Source organism: Palaemon carinicauda, chromosome 14 (genome assembly GCF_036898095.1).
Source record: "Palaemon carinicauda isolate YSFRI2023 chromosome 14, ASM3689809v2, whole genome shotgun sequence".
Classification (NCBI taxonomy): Eukaryota; Metazoa; Arthropoda; class Malacostraca; order Decapoda; family Palaemonidae; genus Palaemon; species Palaemon carinicauda.
This window is the reverse complement of record NC_090738.1, coordinates 100,490,413-100,498,847: the sequence shown is the minus strand read 5'-3', so window position 1 is coordinate 100,498,847 and position 8,435 is coordinate 100,490,413.

The window sequence follows — 8,435 nt, the reverse complement described above, 5'->3', positions numbered from 1 at the left end:
GTGACCAGAGAGAGGGATCCAATGCATTACTGTCTGGCCAGTCAAAGGATCCAATACCTCTCTAGTGGTAGTATCTCAATGTGTGTGTGTATCTATGGGTTGTTGTATACGTGTATTTAAGTATGTATGCATACATCCACCTTATTATTCTAATTGTCGGTAACCTAATTTGGGTAAAAGGAATATATCTGCAAGCAAGCAGCAAATCTCAAGGTCTCTCTTGAAAGCAAATTCGTGGCTGCGTTTCTTTCATTTTTATTATTATTATTATTACTATCCAAGCTACAACCCTAATTGGAAAAGCAAGATGCTATAAGCCCAGGGGCTCCAATAGGGAAAAATAGCCCAGTGAGGAAAGGAAATAAGGAAATAAATAACTGAAGAGAACAAATTAACAATAAATTATTCTAAAAAAAGTAATGTCAAAAGAGATATATCATATATAAACTATTAACAACGTCAACAACAAAAATGTCATATATAAACTATAAAAAGACTCATGTCCGTCTGGTCAACAAAAAAGCATTTGCTCCAACTTTGAACTTTTGAAGTTCTACTGATTCAACAACCCGATTAGGAAGATCATTCCACAACTTGGTAACAGCTGGAATAAAACTTCTTGAGTACTGCGTAGTATTGAGTCTTATGATGGAGAAGGCCTGGCTATTAGAATTAACTGCCTGCCTAGTATTACGAACAGGATAGAATTGTCCAGGGAGATCTGAATGTAAAGGATGGTCAGAGTTATGAAAAATCTTATGCAACAAGCATAATGAACTAATTGATCGACGGTGCCAGAGATTAATATCTAGATCAGGAATAAGAAATTTAATAGACCGCAAGTTTCTGTCCAACAAATTAAGATGAGAATCAGCAGCTGAAGACCAGACAGGAGAACAATAATCAAAACAAGGTAGAATAAAAGAATTAAAACACTTCTTCAGAATAGATTGATCACCGAATATCTTAAAAGACTTTCTCAATACGCCAATTTTTTGTGCAATTGAAGAAGACACAGACCTTATATGTTTCTCAAAAGTAAATTTGCTGTCAAGAATCACGCCTAAAATTTTGAAAGAGTCATACAAATTTAAAGAAACATTATCAATACTGAGATCCGGATGTTGAGGAGCCACCGTCCTTGACCTACTTACAATCATACTTTGAGTTTTGTTAGGATTCAACTTCATACCCCATAATTTGCACCATGCACTAATTTTAGCTAAATCTCTATTAAGGGATTCACCAACCCCAGATCTACATTCAGGGGATGGAATTGATGCAAAGAGAGTAGCATCATCTGCATATGCAACAAGCTTATTTTCTAGGCCAAACCACATGTCATGTGTATATAGTATGAAAAGTAATGGGCCAAGAACACTACCCTGTGGAACACCGGATATCACATTCCTATACTCACTATGGTGCCCATCAACAACAACTCTTTGAGATCTACTACTTAAAAAATCAATAATAATGCTAAGAAACGACCCACCCACTCCCAACTGTTTCAGTTTGAAAACAAGGGCCTCATGATTAACACGGTCAAAGGCAGCACTAAAATCAAGGCCAATCATACGAACTTCCCGACCACAATCAAGGGATTTCTGTACTGCATTGGAGATTGTAAGAAGGGCATCACATGCTCCAAGGCCTTTCCGAAAACCAAATTGCAAACTAGGGAATAGATGATTACCTTCAGCAAACCTATTAAGACGTTTTGCCAGAAGACGTTCAAAAACTTTAGATAATATGGGAGTTATGGAAATTGGGCGGTAATCAGTGGGACTTGAGCTACCACAAACACATTTACATAGAGGAGTAACATTACCAATTCTCCAACAAGTGCTAAAAGCTCCTCTTCTTGCTAACTTGCGTAAAATAACAGATAACTTTGGAGCTAAGAAATCTGCTGTCTTTATAAAAAACAAAGGAAAAATACCATTAGGGTCTACACCTCCATAAGCATCAAGGTCCACCAACAGAGCTTTAATCTCACGAGATCGAAAAGCTAAACTAGTTAGTTTAGCCTCAGGAAAACAGGAATGAGGAAGTTCAAGTTTTTCATTACTCTGTTTACTGTCAAAAACATCAGCCAAAAGGGTTGCCTTTTCCTTTGGACAGTGAGTGACTGAGCCATCTGGTTTAAGTAAAGGAGGAACTGTTGCATCTACACCAAAGAGTGCAGATTTAAGGGTAGACCACCATTTATGTTCCTGAGTTGTACCAGAGAGGGTTTCTTTTATGATTAAATTGTACTCCTTTTCAGTTGAGGCATAAACTCTCTGAGCAAAAGCTCGAAGCTGAGTATAGTTGTTCCAGGTCAAATCTGATCTGTTACCCTTCCAAAGGTGATAGGCCTCCTGCTTCTCCAAATAAGCACGTCTACAATCATCATTGAACCACGGTTTGTCCTTCATTCGGTACCTTAGCACACGAGAAGGGATACGCCTATCAATTATGTTGACTAGATTCTCATTCAAAGGGACAACAGGATCTACACTATTATATAATTGTGACCAATTCAAGCACAAAAGATCATGCAATATCCCATTCCAGTCTGCTTGGGATTTCATATAAATTTTACAAGAATATGATATATCAGGGACAGGCTGCTCAGTCTTCACTAATAATGAAATCAAGGCATGATCAGAAGTCCCGACTGGAGAACCAACCTTACTAGTTATAACGCCAGGGGAGTCAGTGTATACGAGGTCCAAGCAATTACCAGACCTGTGAGTAGCTTCATTTATGATTTGCTCACAGCCTGATTCTGAAGCAAAATCTAAAGCTCTTAAGCCATGGCGATCGGTAGGAGAGATAGAACTCAACCACTCCCTATGGTGAGCATTAAAATCACCAATAAAGACAAAAGAAGCCTTTCTATCATCTTCTTGTATCTTAGCCATAATGGTAAGAAGACAATCAAAGATAGAATCATCCATGTCTGGATTCCGGTAGATTGAACACAAATAAAAGTTGTTATGCCTGCCACAAACTTTTATTACCTGAATCTCATGACATCCACATTGATAGCAGGACTTATGAGAAGCAGGGTACTCGGTCCTTATATACACCGCCATTCCCCTGGCCCTAGGAATGGAATCACGTTTCAGCATTATTGGCTTCTTAAAACCAGTTATAAGGAGCTCAGATGAGTGCCTCATATTAGAAACCAAAGTTTCTGAGCACAAAAGAATATCATACTGTCTGGACGCAACTGTAAGGTCTCGGATATTTGCATGAAGACCACGAATATTGCAATACAGAAGACGACATTGACGAAATCTAGGACGTACTGGTCCCGGATTTCGCTCAATGTCTCCAGACAGCATAAGAATTAATAGAAATAAAAAAGAGACATCATACTTAAAAACTAGATTAACAAGAATTAAAACAAAAACAATATGTACAGAATAATAATAAAAGTGATTGATGATATCCATAGACTATAGTAAAAAGTCGGAAAAACTGGTCAACATGGAGGAGCCGATACACCATGCAAGGCTAAATACCCTCCAGGATAGCCACTTCAACTGAAGGGAGGACAGTAAGGATGGTTTTGAGAAGAAAAAGAATCAGAAAAAGGAAAAGACAACCTCTTGATAAACCACCAGGCATCCATGGCCCTTCTATTAAGCCTGCCCAACACACCATTTCAAAAAAACAAGAGGAAGAAAAAAAAAATAAGATAGAATAGTATGCCCGAGTGTACCCTCAAGCAAGAGAACTCTAACCCAAGACAGTGGAAGACCATGGTACAGAGGCTATGGCACTACCCAAGACTAGAGGACAATGGTTTGATTTTGGAGTGTCCTTCTCCTAGAAGAGCTGCTTACCATAGCTAGAGAGTCTCTTCTACCCTTACCAAGAGGAAAGTACACTGAACAAATTGCAGTGCAGTAAATTAACCCCTTGGTGAAGAAGTGTTAAGTATCTCATTGTTGTCAGATGTATGAGGAAAGACGAGAATATGTAAAGAGTAGGCCAGACTATTCCGTGTAAGTGTAGGCAAAGAAAAAATAAGCCGTGACTAGAGAGAGGGGTCCAATGCAATACTGTCTGGCCAGTCAAAGGATCCAATACCTCTCTAGTGGTAGTATCTCAACGGGCGGCTGGTGCCCTGGCCAACCTACTATACAATCAAGATACACCAGCCATACTCCTCAGACACTTATCTTGATCACATTTAATTTCTGTCTCTCGGTCACTTTCATTCCACACAACTTTGATCCATACATCACAGTTGGTGCAATCACTTTCTCATACAGACCTCTCTTTACAATCATTCCTAACCCTCTATTCTTTACCACTCCCTTCACTGGCCCCCACACAAACATCACATCTATTGTGTATATTACATACCTGACCACTACACAATACACAGAGTGAGGATAACACTTTGGAACACACAGCTGGGTTTTACACACACCTAGCGGTAGTATTTCATCAGGTAGCTGGTGCCCTGGCCAACCTACTACCTACTATCAACTATAAAATAAAGAGAAAACATTAATGAATGGGGACAATTGCCAATGTAATCTTTCACTTGGAAAATTACTTATTATCCCTTTTCCTTTATTTAAAACTTAAATTTTCCATATATAATAAATTACAGTGAACCCTCGCTACTTCGCGGTTCGACCATCGCGGATTCACCACTTCGCGGATTTTTTCCATAACCCATATATATACAGTAATATATATATATATAAAGTTTTCATAGTTTATATATGAAAGATTTATCTTAATATTACTGTTATTAAAAATTCTATATTAATTGTTATTTACTTCTCGTTGTATATTTATTTCCTTATTTCCTTTCCTCACTGGGCTATTTTCCCAGCTGGAGCCCTTGGGCTTATAGCATCCTGCTTTTCCAACTAGGGTTGTAGCTTAGCAAGTAATAATAATAATAGTACTGGTCATGGACAATGAATCTGCTAAGAGACAAGAGATGTCTTTAAACCATTACAAGAGTAGAGTACACATAAAATAATATCCTTAAAGCAATGTCTGCTATGAAAGAACTCCTTGAAGAAACAAGATGCTTGTAATTCATCACGGGATGTAAGTTACCAAAGGAAAATTATATCTAAAACACCTGGAATAAGTACTTAACATAAATCATATAACAAGTTATGTCTGAACAACCTTCCTTTAGCCAGTTACTTTACATCATGCACTTGCCATAGTGAAAGAGACTGAAGTCCATAGTGGAAAAAACATGAACCTTTTAATAGTTTCATACACACCATTTGATATTATTATTACCAAGCAGGTGCAAATATGTCAAAACTGTGGTCAAATGAATAATATATACCTAGCCAAGGCTTTACTGTACTAATCCCATATCCTTGTCTAACGTTGACTAATCTATGCAAACATACACAAAGTTTAATATAATTTATCAAATGAAAATAAGAAGTATAGCCTACGGTATATCAAATAAGTCAAATACTTTATATCATTGATAAGAAATAAATTTGTATTTAATCTATAAATGCAACGCTAATTCATTCAGGAGCTAAATAACCAAAATTCTAGCCTCCTTAAATACTATCTTGATGATCAAGCATTATAAAAGTACCATCACACACACATGCATTTCATATTGTATGTAAAGCATGAAAATGTGTGTGCATAAACAATGACCAGAATAACTCCCAAAAATGGAATATGGGGATAAAAAACTGATGCTACTGCACTACAAGTATATTAAACTGCCCCATTATATATTTGCATATTTAATTTTTTCTCTTTAATACATTCATACAGTACAGAACAGTGAATCATAAGCCCAGCCTAAATTAAAGCAGTCTAGAATCTAAGGTTTCATTATCAAAGCAACACATTTTTCCGCAACTTAGCAGGTATAGGTTCCATCTGCATTCACACACAAAAGAGCACTGCAGACATAAGAATAATAGTAAAGCATAGAGAACACTAAGATGGGCAGAGAAGGAATATGAAAGAGTATTGTTCTTCATATGTCACATCACTTTCAGAGATCATAACATTCGACAGAACAAGGCCAAGATCGTAAAGTCCGTGGAGAAGGGAGAAATTAGCGGTTCAGTGGATCCAAACTCCTTTCTATGACATACTGTACATTTTAAAACAAGAAAATTATCTTCTCTTGCTTTGTGAAGGAAGGTGTGTTTAAGGAACCTAAACCTACAACCTAATAAGACCAACCAGTGTTGATAGACCATAGCAAAGTGGATATACTTCTCTTATTAAAGTATATCTTTGACGGATAGCGATTCTCCCTAAAGGAATCTCAGACATTGACTGCAGGACTCAAACTGCATGAGGCATTGCTGATTTTCTTTAAGGTAATGTTCATCTCTAAATCTATACCATGAATGTTTTCTTTGTAAATAGAAGACCAAAATAAAACCTTTCCCTAAGAAGGTGCTGATTACTGACACACTTCAAGTGCAGTTTCTAATCTCAGGTCTTGGACTGAAGTGGGAACATTTATTCAAACATCAGTAGACTAAAAGCCCATGAACTTGCACGGAAAAGTTACAGCAAAAAGAATGTTTGTAAGTGAGAAAAAAAAGACAGTATACAGAAAAATTCAATAGCTTATTAATTGTAAGAGTGATTAAGAATCACTCATTAGTTATCCAAGCCCCACACCAAAAAGGAGAATACGTTCTTACAAAAGAGATTTATCTTTGGGATAAGTTTCTTTCTTCCTCATTAATCCTCTCTCTCTGTAATGTAAGGATTTTTTTTCCAGAAAATCATAGAGACCAGGACTAATGCATCCTGTACAACATATCACCTACTGCTCAGAACAGAGCCGAGGTCTTCATCTCGTCATGAGGGGTACTAAAGTAAGTTAAAAGTATAATTTTCTTTAAATATTACTATTACTATCATATTTCATATCGTTATAAGTAAGCCTGCAACCCCAGTTATAAAAGCACAATGGTAGAAGGCCAGGGCAAATAAAAAAAAAATAAAAGTGTGTGAAAGGAGACTAACATCAATAGTCTTGACAAAAATTAATTCGCCTCAGATGGGCTTATAAACATTGTTCATATATAAAAGTTCAAGCACAGTACTGTACTTTACAGCCAATTAAGAAACTCCACTTACAAAGAAATAATTCTATGTGTTAATTAAAACTAATTATATTGAACAATATATACTCTGCAATTTATTCAATTCTTATGATATGGTGACAAAAATTTGACAATGCACTAGAGCAGTGATTCTTAACCAGTGGTGCTTGCACACAGTTCCTAAAGGGTACAAGGATGCCTCTGAATAATTAAAGCAAAATATATACTTATATGCTCATACTTTTCCTGAAAATTAATTTTGCTTCAGGAGTGTTCTGAGAGAGAGAGAGAGAGAGAGAGAGAGAGAGAGAGAGAGAGAGAGAGAGAGAAAACCCTAAAGTTCCAAACCAAATATCCTAATGAAGTGGCAAGGATGCAACAGATGTTTGCCTTTTTGGCTGATGTGCATTTAGCACTCAATGAACTCAATATCTCTCTGCAGGGAAGGGTACTTAACATTGTGACTGCAAGCTAGAAATTAATTGCTTTCAAAGAAAAACTTGTCCTGAGGATTAAGTGTGTGAAGATGAAGATTTTGGTCAATTTCTCCGGCATGAGTGTCATGGAAAATGCTACCCTGCATCCAGTCTTTGTTGCAAAATGTTTTGGACTTATTCAGATACTGAGTACTTCATTTTAGTGGCTGGTATGGAGACGGTCTGAAGGCTGGACGTTGCAAGCAGATGAAGACAGGGCCATTCCATTAAGCTTTCTCGTCTTACATGAGAGAGAGAGAGAGAGAGAGAGAGAGAGAGAGAGAGAGAGAGAGAGAGGCACGGGTGTGGGGCTAAGGAATATATCTAGGAAATGATTCCCAAGTCTTTAAAATCTCCTTTTAGTTGGATATTGAAAGCAACTTTTGAAAACTGCAGAGTGATTTAGTGATCCCAAAGTTATTCTTATTCATGCAAAAAATACGTAGGTGCTTAGATATATATATATATATATATATCCATATATATATATATATATATATGCATATATATATGCATATATATATATATATATATAATTATATATATTATATATATATATATATATGTATATATATATATATATATTTACATATGGACAATTTTTTTATGTTGACTATTTACTTGTTTAATTTCTTTTCTAAGAATTAGTAGTGTATCGAAAGCTTTGTATGTACATCGTGCTATCTTTTTATTATTATTATTATTATTATTATTATTATTATTAATATTATTATTATTATTATTACTAGCCAAGCTTCAACCCTAGTTGGAAAAGCAAGATGCTGTAAGCCCAAGAGCACCAATAGGGAAAATTAGCCCAGTTAAGAGAGGAATTAAGGAAATAAATAAATGATGAGAACAAATTAACAATAAATCATTA